The sequence below is a fragment of the Marmota monax genome, unplaced genomic scaffold (assembly GCF_021218885.2).
Source record: "Marmota monax isolate L192 unplaced genomic scaffold, Marmota_monax_Labrador192_F-V1.1 WCK01_AAM20220418_F8-fsc00015, whole genome shotgun sequence".
Classification (NCBI taxonomy): Eukaryota; Metazoa; Chordata; class Mammalia; order Rodentia; family Sciuridae; genus Marmota; species Marmota monax.
In genome coordinates, this window is record NW_026692194.1 from 17,220,674 (window position 1) to 17,234,733 (window position 14,060).

The 14,060-nt window shown below is 36.9% G+C and overlaps 1 protein-coding gene across 34 annotated transcripts in view; it reads left to right on the forward strand.

Moving 5' to 3' along the window:
• Nrxn1 (neurexin 1) overlaps positions 1-14,060 on the forward strand; it is a 1,098,127-nt gene that overhangs the window by 1,072,800 nt on the left and 11,267 nt on the right. The gene's annotated exons all lie outside the window — the stretch shown is intronic.

A 14,060-nucleotide genomic window follows, 5' to 3' on the forward strand; every position in this document is an offset into this window, starting at 1 on the left:
TTTAAATGTTTTTTAAAACAAAACCCATGAAGAATATATATTTCAGAAAAAGTGATGGGGGACAGCATACAGGGTTGCTACCTTGCAGTTCATTTTCCATTAGCTCACAGCATAATTTTTGTGTAGAACAGTATAATGGACTTTCCTTTGGGTCACTTATAGTAAAATTGTAAGGCTAAAAAATTGCAGTGCATTGTACAAAATTATTTGACCTTTGTACTCACAAAACATCCCCACCATTCACTCTGCCAGCAAATTATCTTAAGCGATGTATTTCTGAATTTTGGGAAGTGAGAGTATTGTGGCAGTAGTAAAGAAAACAGCAGGTAGAGTCCTTGGTAGATTTAATAGAGAAATATTTGAGTCTTGCTATGGTTCCCTGAAATTCAAATGTATGCATTTTACTTGTAGACAATGCATAATTTTTCCTCCTTCTTTATGACATATTTGTATCCCATCTGATGTGACTAACACATAACACTTTCCATATAGCCTTTGTGCCTTATGTGGAGACTGTGGATCCTGAAAATAAATGAATCACAATCTGGATTTGATTCCCTATGTTCATAGGGTCACTCACATTAGTTTCCTTTATCAAAGAGTTGTTTCTTGAAATTCAGTTACTCTCTTGTTTGTGTTAACGACATGACTGTAGAGGATATGAACCAACCTCTGTCTGCTAGTTTATGACCTCCATAGATGTCACCTACAACCTCAAGAGACCTGTATGTCATGATAAAATGACAAATTTACATTTTTGTGAAAGTTCCACTTTAAAATAAACCTATCATTATAAAACATTGAATAAAAGTTTCAGGATACAGAGCCACCTCTCTTTTTGTTTTATTTGTTCTTTTTAGCTATCCACTGCAATAGAATCCATTCTGATGCAAACATATAAGCATAGAATATATTTTATTCTAATTAGGATCCCATTTTGTGGATTTTATTCTAATTAGGACCCCATGTTGAGATTCACTGTGATTTATTCCTATATATACATAGGAAAATATGTCAGATTCATTCCACTGTCATTCCTGTTCCCTTCCCCCTCCCCCTTCCCTTCATTCCCCTTTGTCTAATGTACTGAACTTCTATTCTTCTCACCCTCCCTCACTGTTATTGTGGTTTAACTTCCACATATCAGAGAGAACATTGACCTTCATTTTGGGGGAAGCATTGGTTTATTTCACTTAGCATGACATCTCAAAGGACTTAAAATCAGCACACAACAGTGACACACCACATCAATGTTTACAGCAGCACAATTCACAATAGCTAAGCTATGGAGCCAACCTAGGTGCCCTTCAACAGATGAACACATCTTTTTGGACTGTCACTTCCCCCCATTGACTGTAGCTACTGATGCAAACACTTAGAGAGCAGCTGCTGAATGCAGTGAGGAGCAGGAGTGAAAAAGCTCCCTCTCAACAAGGGTGGGTACAGGTGTTCCCACCCTCCTTCCTAGGCTCCACCCCACGGTCAAGACTGTCAGCCCTGACATCGCCCATCAGTTGTAACTGTTAGATCTCTGGTGACCATCCATTCAATACTGCACTCATCAGTCTCAACCACCAGTCCCTTTTGGTTGTATGGACAGATACAGCCAGCCACCTCATGACACCATTATGGGTCTCTTGGCCAAGATTGTACTTTTGTTTTTATTGGTATTCTCACAGCTCTCTCTATGCTCATTAAAAAACAAATAAATAAATAATAGGGATTTCAGGAATTGCTTTTTGTCATTATTGTCATATATTCCCAGCTCTCTGCTTTCTCCCACCTTTACATTCCCTTTCCTCATTTCTCTTAGGCTGACATGCCCAGCCTTTCTGGTGCTAATTCATCACACCAGGACATTTTTTTTGTATCTCATCTTCTGTAAGATCCTCCAACTTGAATTAGTCCAATTACAAAGGCTGGTGTTTATGTGTGTAGAAGTATATAGTTTTGTTTTTCCCAATTAGTATTGTTTTTCAGGGTAGTTGATTCTTTTTCAGCATTTTAATAGTGTTCAAACAATGTAAAAACGGCCTAGGTTTTTACTAATCGCAGCTCCTGCTGATTTTCTTTGATCTGCTTCCCACTTTTGCTGTCTCCGTACAGACTAACATCTTCTTTATACAGTCTGTACCTTAAGTACCCAGTAAATCCAGTGCAAGGACTCTAATTGCAAGTAAAATTGTCACTTTTTCTTTCTTCTTGAACTAAATGGCCCAATTATTCTAGCCCTTGCTTATAGGTCTCACTAACCATTTCTTAGAGATTGGTCCATTGTCTCTGCCCATGGTTTACGGGAAAACAGGATGGTGGGGAGAGAAGATAAGGAGATGGAGCAGAGGAGACCAACAGAATCTTTCTGTCTCCCTCTTCTCCTCTTGTTTCCCCTGATTTTTGTCTGCTTTGTTAAATACCTTAACACAATTCTCTTTGCACTCATGTGAGTAGGAGCTTGCAGTATCTACTCTCCAGATGATCTTCTTTACCACATCTCTCAGTGCCTGAAACCATCACGTTTACTTACCTGCCACTGTTTCACTAATGTGTATAGCTTGCATCCCCCACCAGAAGGTACACTTCACAAAGCAGGAACCCTGTTTGTTTGCTCCCCATGTGGAGACTTGTTCTGGAAGCATAATTATTTTCTGTTGCACCAAAGTCTTTTACCCAAAACACAAGATGAACTTTTCCTGATTCCACCTAATGATGGCTACTTTTTAATACTCAAGCCTTCTGTAACTTCTTATTCTTTCCTTCAGTGTTTCCTTCCTCATTCCTTAGTTTTCAATTCATCAATTTCTGTTAAAGCAAGAATTTCAGATTCTGTTACATGGTGTGTTCATTCACTGTCAGCCTAACTTGTGAAATTATCTCTTCTGGTCTTATGTTTTATGACTTTTCTAGTTTCCACCTATCATTTAGGAATGCACATTAATTTCTTATCTTGTTTGAAAATGAATATTATTTCACATTAAGATTCCCCTCCTACAAGTCTTTCTTTGTGAATGAACTGTTTATCTTAAATCTCTAATTGCTAATGTCCTTGGGCTTTGGATACTGTTAGATGTATCCTGAGGAAAAGCATTTCAGATATCAGCAGGTCAAATCTGGGGAAATTGCTTTTTTAGAAAAGTAACATATTGAGGTAAATATTCAGAAATGCACAGGTTTGCTATGCACATTTGTGATTCCTTAAGTAAATGAAAGCAGATATTTCTAAGTAGATGCACAATTATTTTAATAAGTGCATTGTCCAGTCTTTTAGGTACTTCACCTTCCCTGAGGATTTATTTATGCATAAACATTTTCTAATCTCTCAGACCCTCCCCACCTTCAAAACTAGGTTTTTCTCTGCAAAAATCTGCCGTGTTCATTATTTAGATGCCTTCCTAAGACTGTTAATAGAAAAAAAATCCAGTATTATCTTGAGAACTCATAATTATACCTTTTATTAAGTGTTTGATAATTTGAATTACTTTCCACCCAGGACTCTAACAAAGAGGGTAGTTGTGTATTTAGTTTTCAATTCATCGTTGATTAGATATTATTGAGTCCTGGTTTACATCCACTGCTGTGCTAACTGTGGAGGCAAAAACAGAGTTTATACCTTGAATTCTATTCTAACAAGGGCTTTTTTTTTCATTCTACTCTAGATGCCATTTTAGTTATTCTTTCTGATTTTCTGGTTCCTCACCTATGACAACAAAATATCACTTATTTTCAGAGGTGTTGCAAGAATTACAATTAATATGCTTGAGGCACTTATTGCAATGTTTGGCATAAGGTAGAGCATAAATGTCAGCTTTCCTTGTTTCCCAATTCAGTCATATAAAAATAATATTCAAGCTATTTTTACTCTTTATGTAATGCTGCTTCTTTTCCTGGCTGAAAATTGGTGGGCAACTGATAATACCACTCAGGCCTCCTGATGGGAACTGTACATGTTGAAACTAGATCAGGGACAACCCCCTGGGTGGGAACACATGGAACTCAATTATACTTGATTCTAGCCGCACTGTCCTGTGGTTTGCCTCGTATGATAACTGCACTGTGGTACAAGCAGAGTTTTAAGATATGAAAAGATGGCTATGACATTTAGGAGAGCTAAGTGAACCCCAACTCTTAGTCACAGGTAGAAATCCAGCAGCCTGAGGTCACAGGCCATCGCTGTCCTAAAATGCCTGCTGTGAGCTGCCCACATACCTGACAGATGAATGACCTTTTCTTCACACTTTTCCTCACAAAACACTTGCACCTTTTGTGCTTCTCCCTCTGCCAAGTGATGTGGTTGTTGGAATGAATTAATTAACATATGGAAGGCACGTTGAAGAACAATACCTTGCTCAGAAGAACTGTTATATGAGTATCTCCTGTTATTTACTATTTATGTTTCAGAAATATACATATTTTCTAAGATTCCTTTTTATTTCACATGAACATAAGTCTTTGTAGAACAGATTGATTTGAAACCTTACATTTCAGATTCACTTAGTGAGTTAACAAAATGGCAATACTGCAAAACCACTTGAGGTCCCAGATGGCCTTTAATCACACACATCTGTGTGTCTTTATTTGGGGCCTTCTTGTAAGTGTAAGCCTTTCTCAAAACTCCTAGAGAAGTTTGGAATAGGTGATTTTTTATGTTGATATTCAAGACCTTAAGTGAAAATAATAACCCTCTTTGGTGTGGGAGCTTCCTGATGAATAACTCCAATTTGTTATTTGTGACACACAGAACAGTTCAGTTTCCTGTTTCCTGGGAGCCCTATTAAGGGAAGACAATTTCCTCTTAGATTTACAATGCTAAGAGTAATGTGTCAATTCTCTTTGCACTTATGTAGGGGGGGTGGGTAGCTCATGGGATAGTGGGGCCACTTTCAGATCAATTAAACCTTTGTCAACGGAGGAAAGAAGAGCTCCATCAAATAATAAAATATCTGGTTTGTCGAAAGGAAAGAGAGAGATCATCCATTTTTTGTTTTTGACATCTTTTAAACATCAGCTGAGTCAGTGGAGATGAGGGGATGGCTCCAGCCACGAAGGACCATTGCAGAGCTTGCATAGTTATATCACATTGACCAGAGTTCAGATCGTGAGTAGTGATTGATCACAGGAATGACTTTTAGTCAGGGAGGATTTAGTCTATGCCCACTATTGTTCTTGGCTCTGTATAAGTGGTATTCTATTTCACTATTTTCTAAAACTATAAATTATCTTCATAGCTAGGGAGATTCAGAGAGATTAATTTACTTACTGTTAAATGAAAGAGGAAGTAGGCTCTATACTTTAGAAAATATGAGCTGTTAGTTTCTTGGAGTGCAGAGATTGTTTCTCTAACATCCTGGTACCTCACAAAAATAGGACCAATTTTTAAGATGTTTATTTAAATAATCCTATGGCATACATTTAAATTTGATGGCAAAAGCTCCCCTACATGTGTTACTCTTCATTAAGGTAAAATTACCATGCAATTTTGAGTGGCTTTCCAGTGTGCTATTTTGAGAAAAGATCAAAGGATTTCTATTGAATGTTCCCATTACCCACAGTAGGAATAAAGATATGTATGTTGAACAAGATGCATCTTTTCATTAAGTAAGTAACCTTAATTATTTAAAGGAATATATCACTTATTAGATCATATTTTTAGAACCTGATTAGAAGATAATTTTGTTCTATATTTAAATTTCAGGTATTTACTATATAATTACTGAAATGTTAGTTTCATTAGCCCATAGTAACCAACACATTGCTGTTAAAATGAATAAGTTTTAGCTGCAGCCACAATAACAGCACTAATGAATGTGTTCCATATTAGGTAATATGATGGCAGATCTTGAGTAGTAAGTCAGAGTCAGCACCACAGTTCCAGTACCTCATTCAGAATAGGCATCTGGAATTTGGGCAATGATGCAGAAGCCAACTCTCAGGATATAACATACTCGATTGGGAACTTTATATATATATATATATATATATATATATATATATATATATACACACACACACACACACATACATACACACACAAATATATATATATATATATATTTATTTATTTATTTATAAAAATAAAGTTCCCAATCTAGTATATTATATTACATACATATGATGTAACTTTCTGGAGGATTAAATATGTATGTGTGTGTGTGTGTGTGTGTGTGTGTTATTTACTACAGAACACCGGAGTAAAAATTAATGGGATATGGTTAAAACAGTAGAGAGTCGCCAGATATCATTGTTACTTTTTTTTTTTAACACAACGTCAGAAACTGAACCCAGAACCTCATGCATGCTAGGCAAATACTGTACCATTGAGCTACCCCTTTAGCTCTCATCATTCTATAATTTCTCTGCTTTTCCAACGAGAGTGATACTAGAATGAAACTTACATTGTGCAAAGTTAAATTGGCAATGGGAGAGGGAGTCTAGGACACGGACTTGGTTCAACACATTGGGAGGAAAAAAGGCTAGAAAGTTTATAAGAGTGAGGATGGAGGTATTGGGGGCCAATGTGTTTGCTCAATGGCTTCATCCAAAGGAAAAGTGAAGTTCTTCATGAGGGAATGTCATGTTCAAGTTGGAGCAAGGAGCCCACCAAAATTAGGCTCCTGTCCTCCTGCAGAAGCTGTGACATAGAGGCACAAACAGAAAGGATGGCTACCACGCCCTTGATTTGACTAGTTTTGATTTATAAAACTGGAAAGAAGTTTTTAAATATTTACATATCGAAGGAGCAGAGGAAGACTTTGGAAAGGCTAGAGACCTAGAAATAGAAGGAAGGCCTATCTCCAGCTCAGCCTGAGGTCAGATTTCCCAGCAACCAGTTTTCATCCACAAAATTAGTTTTTACTAGAAGACTAGCATAAAACAGAAGAACAAACAAAAGGCTTTTTTTTTTCAGAATATAGCGATTTTTATTTAACCTGAACTATTTTGAACCTGATGTGCATTTTGGATTTCTTTTTTACAATATAATAGGATGGATGGATTTTTTTTTTATACTTTTAAAAAGCTCCTAACAGCATTTTGTAATAATTGTGATATGAAACCAAAAGTGAATATTAGTTATGGCCAGATTTGAAGTAGAACTAGTTTAAGATGCAGACCTTTCTCAGTCATGGGAAAACTATTTAGTATTTTTGATGCTCAATTTCTTAGCTGGAAAAGTGAAGAGAATGTGGTTACTATGAGATTGAAAAAAAAGAATATGCATACACAGTGCTTGGCAGAGTATCTGGCACATACTTAAGGTTTAATAAATAATTATGATGAATCTCATAATAGGTAGAGGAGTTGCAGCTACCACCATAGGTTTTATTCCAGTAAATTAATTATTCTATGCAGGTTCTTCATAAAGCATGCAGGTTTGATATGAGTGAAAGACAAACACAGCCCCTTTTAGTGTTAGAAAGAGTGGGCTCTATTAGAATATCTTACTATAATAATTAGCATGTGAGTTTGCTGACTTAGATTATACATTTATTTGAATGTCTAAGAAAAATATATGGAAGCTAATCTAGAACCTTCCTACAGCAGCAGAAAAATTGTTCAGTAGTGAGTACAGACTAAGTTTATAAGCAGCCTGTATGAGTCTAGCCTTAAAGTATTAACAACATGTTTAAAATTATATTTTTATTAGAAAATGCTCGAATACTATAAAAGCCTTTCTGAAGTGTGACACGCATCCTGTTGTGCTTTGGAGGGAGACAATGGGATACATTTTCAGGCTCTAAAATATTCGCCCACCTTGAAAGGACAAATGTAGCATAGGTTCAGAAAAATACAGGGTAAGTCTGTTTCTTATTAAAACCTGAAATTCAGAAAGAATGAAGTCCCATTCTCTTGCAAGTCATGTCAAATGCCTGTTTTGATAATGAAATTGGTTCCTGTGGAGTTTTCTTTCTACCTTATTAATTACATTTCCTCTGATGCCATCAGAGGTAAGGCAGCATGTTCTGTGTTCCACTCCACAGGGCACGCTGCCTCCACAAAGAACCAATATGCTTTCCTTGTTACCATATGTGTCCCAAGGAACAGCAAATGCCACATTTGGCTTTCGCCTCGAGGTCTCATCTCAACTCACTGACTTGTTGATGAGATCAATGTCATCATTAGTAGCTCCTAACTCAGCCACAGATTGTTATAAGAAGCCCAGCACTATAAAATAAGACAAGAAATCCTGTATTATTTATCAAGGTTAAAGATACCAGTACCACCAGAGCCATCAATTACATGAACAAACAAAGAAACAAATTTAAAAAACCTAGGAGAAAGAGAAGCCACATGTATGAGCCCACTGCAGTCTTTTGTTTCATTGAGTAAACTTGAGAAGTCAGGTGACTGAGTTCAAATCCAAGTTCATCCACCTGCTGTGCAGTCAGAAGCAAATCATTGAATCTTTGCATGCCCAAATTTTTGCACGTGCAAAATGACATGAATAATGTCAAATCCTCATGCCATTGTGGTGCTGATAAAAATGAGAGGATTCCTGAAATGCACTTAGCATACAGTCTCGCATGGAAACTTTGATAAGATAAATGAGATTTTATTAGCACCAGGAAGCTAAGGAGTAAATCATAAAAGAAATTGAAATGAATCTGTGTCCCCAGCCAAGAAGGGAAATATTAATAATTGGCACTGTAGCATCTAGAATGTTTTTCAAAGTACTTCTAAATTCTATCAATATAAAATTGTTCTCAGTAACCATGATGAACTTAGTGAAAAAGGAACAATGACTTAAGCTGTTTATATTTCAGTTGCTATGGTGGGGGGAGGCACACGTATCTGCTATTCTTATTTCTGGTAGAAATAAACTGAGGGCTCGGCCCCACTGAGCATTTGAGAAAAAGGATGATTAGCTGTCCCACTTGCTCTGATAATCCCCTTGCCCTTCCTGTCAAGGCACTCAGGAACACTCTGGGCAGCATGACTTACGGGGCACAACCACCCACACAACACCCCCAAACCATGACGGATGTCTTGTCTTCCATATTTCCTAATTCTAGGCTTGACAGCCTTCTCTCTAATGGGCCCAGAGGAGAAGCTGTGTCATCTTTCACCTCAGCTATTGCACTTTGCACTTGCACCAAAAAGAATATCATCTTTTCCCAACAAAAGAAAATTGAGACAGCAATAGCTTCATGACAGGAATATAAAGATGATCACCCAAAGTGAATAGACCCAGTTCTAAATCAGGAAAACTACACTGTGCCCCCTTGAAAACTGTGCAGTAGGAACTCTACCCTGATTTTCAGCCAGGATGCACCAAGAGATTTCAGAGCAGGGAAAAAGAATGACTGAACAATTTTAGAAACTCTAAAACTTAATCAAAAGAGTTATTACTTCCAAGATAGTAAACCGTATCATCAGCTATTACCAAAGAATAGTCTTAGATGATTGATTTCATGACATATAAAAATATAAACTATCATAATAAAAATTTAAAAGAGGGAGAAATTTAATTCACTCCAACCATAGAAGCCAGAAAGCACTGATCCATCAAAGATAGAATGTTTCACAGATAAACAGAAACACACTTTACACGCAGCCTTGCGATGTAAATGGCCCTTTTTTGCCACCTGAACTCACAAGACTTCATTCATGAAAGGGAAGCCCTCAAATACACCTACCCCCACAGAGATATTGCCACTGCCACAGCTGACCAAGCCAGGGCTTATAGTACGTGTTATAAAATTGTCTAATTGACAACTTCACATTCAGTACCTTTTGTGTGAAAGACACAGGCAAGTAATCAGACCATCACTGTGGAGGTTTTTATAAAGACCTGTCCTTTTCAGAGCACTTGCATATTTATTGTCCACCTGATCTGATCCTTGCAGTGACCCTCGGAGGTAAATAATTTAAATGTCACCATAGAGTTTCTGATGAAGAAATGCTAGCAGAGGGTGACAAATTGCCAGTTGTCACTTAGTGAGTTAGGTGCAGCACCTGGACAAGAATCTAGTGTCAATCCCATATTCTTTTATCCACTCTGTACTGCTTTTCTAAGATTCTGTGGGAGTTCAGCTCCTACAGCAAAGGACAGATAAATGGCAAGAGGTGAAGTAGAACATACCTTGAAGGGGTAGAAATGCACAGCTGCTTAGAAAAGATACCTAAAGTATCTTTTGCATTGTTGTGATAAAATAGGAAATTAAAAAAAAAAAACCTCTGCAGTCATAAATGTAGAGTGTATGAAACTCAAATAGTCATAGATAGACCTGGATTTAAATTTTATCTGTGCCACTTAGAAGGCTAAATAAGCTAACTACTTTGAGACTCAGTTCCCTTTCCTGTAAAGTAATGGTAATACCTATACCAAATAATTGTGGTATATGAGGAATAAACTTGACAATGTGTATATAGTACATGTTATAATGTTATATAGAACGTACCATATAATAGTAATTAATAAAAGCAAAGTTCACTTAATAAAATAAGAAAAATATTTAGGCATTGCAGTGAGTCAGAAATCACATAGCTGTATTGAGCAACAGTTGTAAGTAATGTTAGAAGTATCTACTACAGTTAAGTCTGTGTAATATCTGGGAGGAAATAAAGAAAGAGGATTTTGCTAATGCAAAATAATAGCTACATGAACTATATAAGCTAATCCCAAGGTATTGTGAAATATTCTGTAGAAATCTTTAAAAATCTATCTGTACCTACAAATTCATGAAGTGAGGGGGAAAAGACAACATTAGCAACTTCAATGAGAGAAGTAGAAGAGGCGCTTTATTATTCACTGGTCCATACACACATACATGCTTGTACACACACAGCACACATTACTCCAGCTGTACCATGGTACCACTTTTGTCTTACTATAAACCAGATTCTCTCCAAATTCCTGATTCCAAGCCTTGAGGTTTCCTTGAAATAAATCCTCAGGTTTTGTATAAGACAGAGTGTTCAAATTTCTCTCTCTATATAAAAGTGAAATGTGACTTAAGAAAAATGATTTCTGGGTCTAAGTGTTTCTGGCTGTTGTAGTTGATGAGCAACCAGGACGGTAAGCCTATTTTGCTATCAAGAAGCAAAAGTTGAGTAAAAATCAGGAATAAAGAGTATCATCTACATTTCCATATATAGCTCTTCTTGCATTTTTTTTGAAAGGTAATACATTTTGATGAAAAACATATACAGATTTTCTGGATGCCCTAGCTTGGAAACTGATTTTCTCAGCTATTGCTTGGGTGACTTTTCTTTCTGCCTGACGATTATGGAAAGTTTGGCTTGACTGATGAGAGACCCTTCTTCACTCATTCCATTAGCAAGAGTACTGAAAAGTACACCCTAGAAACTTCTGTGACTACTCTGCTGAATTGATGAAAGGAGCTCAAAGTTCGCCATCAACCATTTGTAGCCCTGTGTATGTCAGATATGTTGATTAAAAATGAGGAACCCAAGTGAAAACTGAAGATGGCTGACTTGGGTTCCTTGAAATAACTTAGTGACTTCAGTCATTGTAATCCAGCAGTATATTGTTTGGAAGCATAAGGAAAACAGATATGATATTTGCATTAATACATGTGATTCCAGTTCTCAAGTACAGGAGAAGTGATGTCTGGTTTAAAAATATATAAAACATAATTACCTCTTGTATGGAAGAGATCATGGAGGGCAGGGGTTAGGGAAGTATTGAAGTAAAAATATTTTATAAACAATCTAAAATATTATGACCAGTGTTTTGCCCACTTCCAGCCACCTTTGCTAAAAATCTGAAATCAAAGATCTCTCACACTTTCTGGCAATGTTCATGGCATTTTAGCCCTGCACATTTATCAGCTTACAAAAATCTTCCATGAGTTAGAAAACTACACTTTGCAGCCAATTTTGTTCAATTTTATTAGAGATTGGAAGGTAGAGAAATTGGTAAGAAAGAGAATTAAAGTCACAGGAAACTGTCAAAGGACTTATAATCAAGCCTGAAAAATAACAGAAATGTAACATCTCAGTAAGATTTTATTATAATATAGAATCCATATCAAAATTGGTGATATAATAGATAGCGAATTTATCTATTTTTAATTTCAAATGGTTATTGGATTAATTCCTAAAAACAAATGAAAAAGTCATATTTTTACCAGCATTCACATCTCTTCACCTGTGCCTCTGGGTATTTTGCCTATTCTTCTACAGGGTTGTTTGTATTTTTCTATGTCAATTGGTGTATACTTTTTGTATTTGAGAGGTACTTCCTCTAGGTCTAGCATGGCATTTCAAACATTTTCTCCCTTCCTTTCTCATTTGCACTTTCACTTTTATTAGTGATGCCTCTGTAAAATGATTATTTATGGAGTCAAATGTGCCCGTGTTTTCATTTATGACCTCATTCCATGGTCTACAATCTGGGTAATAAATTCTATGTCTACCTTCAAATTTTTCACTCTTCCTCTAACCTCACTATGCTGCAGCCACTCTGGCTCTTGTTCTGTTCCTGAAAATTAAGCTCTTTCCTTCCTCAAGGTCATGCCACATGTTGTTCTTTCTTATTAGAAGACTCTCCTGCCCACTTCTCATTCCCTAGTGTAAATCATAAGCCTCGGTCCCACTGCTGTGAATTTTCTACCACCATGCTTCTCCCAGCTGTTACTTTGTGCCTGTGTGATTCTTTGTTGTTGTCTCTCTTTTTTGTTGTTGTTTTAATTAATTTCTTTTTATTTATACATGATAGCGGAATGCATTACGATTCTTGTTATACATGTAGAGCACAATTTTTCATATCTCTGGTTGTATACAAAGCATATTCACACCAATTTGCGTCTTCATACATGTACTTTGGATAATAATGACCATCACATTCCACCATCATTTCTAACCCCATGTCCCCTCCCTTTCCCTCCTACCCCTCTACCCTATCTAGAGTTTGTCTATTCCTCTCATGCTCCGTCTCCCTATCCCACTATGAATCAGCCTCCTTATATCAGAGGAAACATTCAGCATTTGGGTTTTTGGGATTGGCTAACTTCACTTGGCATTATCTTCTCCAACTCCATCCATTTAACTACAAATGCCATGATTTTATTCTCTTTTATTGCTGAGTAATATTCTCCTTTATTGCTGAGTAAATGTGTACATATGCCACATTTTTTCATCCATTCATCTATTGAAGGGCATCTAGGTTGGTTCCACAGCTTAGCTATTGTGAATTGTGCTGCTATAAACATTGATGTGGCTGTGTCCCTGTAGTATGCTCTTTTTAAGTCCTTTGGGTATAGACCAAGGAGAGGGATAGCTGTTGTCTCTTTACGTCACTATATTTCACAGAATGTGAGGGCATTTTCCAGTGCCCTTGGCTATCTGCTATACCATCTTGTCCCTGTAACATAACTATAGTTCACTGTATATTCATTGACAGGAGGAGGGAAAATTCTAGAAAAACTTCACAAAAGAGTTTAAGTTACGTCTTAAAAGATAAATACCACTTAGAGAAGCAGGAGGAATAAGTCCCTATGAACAACTCATGGAGGTAGAATTTTGGCATTTGTGAGATGTAGGGACAGCAATATGGTTATGATGGATGCTTCTTTTGAAAAAAATGGAAGATATATTTGAGTAACAGCTGTGAGCAGGCCACGAAATGTCATGAGAACCGTAGGCACATTGGTACTTTAATAAACAATATGATGCTTTCAAGGGTTCTTAGAAAACCTAATGGACATCTTTACCATGTAAAAAGTCCAAAGAACCAGCAATTGACTAAGCTGTGGGCACACAGGTTAACTGAAGAACAGGATTCTGTAAATGCCATGATCTTATGGCTTCCCACAGTCAAGGAAGAATGTCTGTGTTTCTCTGTTCATTTCCAGTGTCATACAAATCATACAAGGCATAGTTGGCCATTGCCTCTCCTTCCATGTGATACCAGTTGAGGCAGCAGCCTGTTTTCTGTCGTGCAGGCACATAATTTCATCCACACCTAGCATTCCTTCCCATGCAATACTTAGATTTCTGGAGAAGACAGTGATCCTCTCCATGTCAGAATGGTGGCCTTGAACGCCTGAACTTCTCTTCAGACATATGCAGTTTCAGTTTGGAATACATTAGGAAAATGTCAG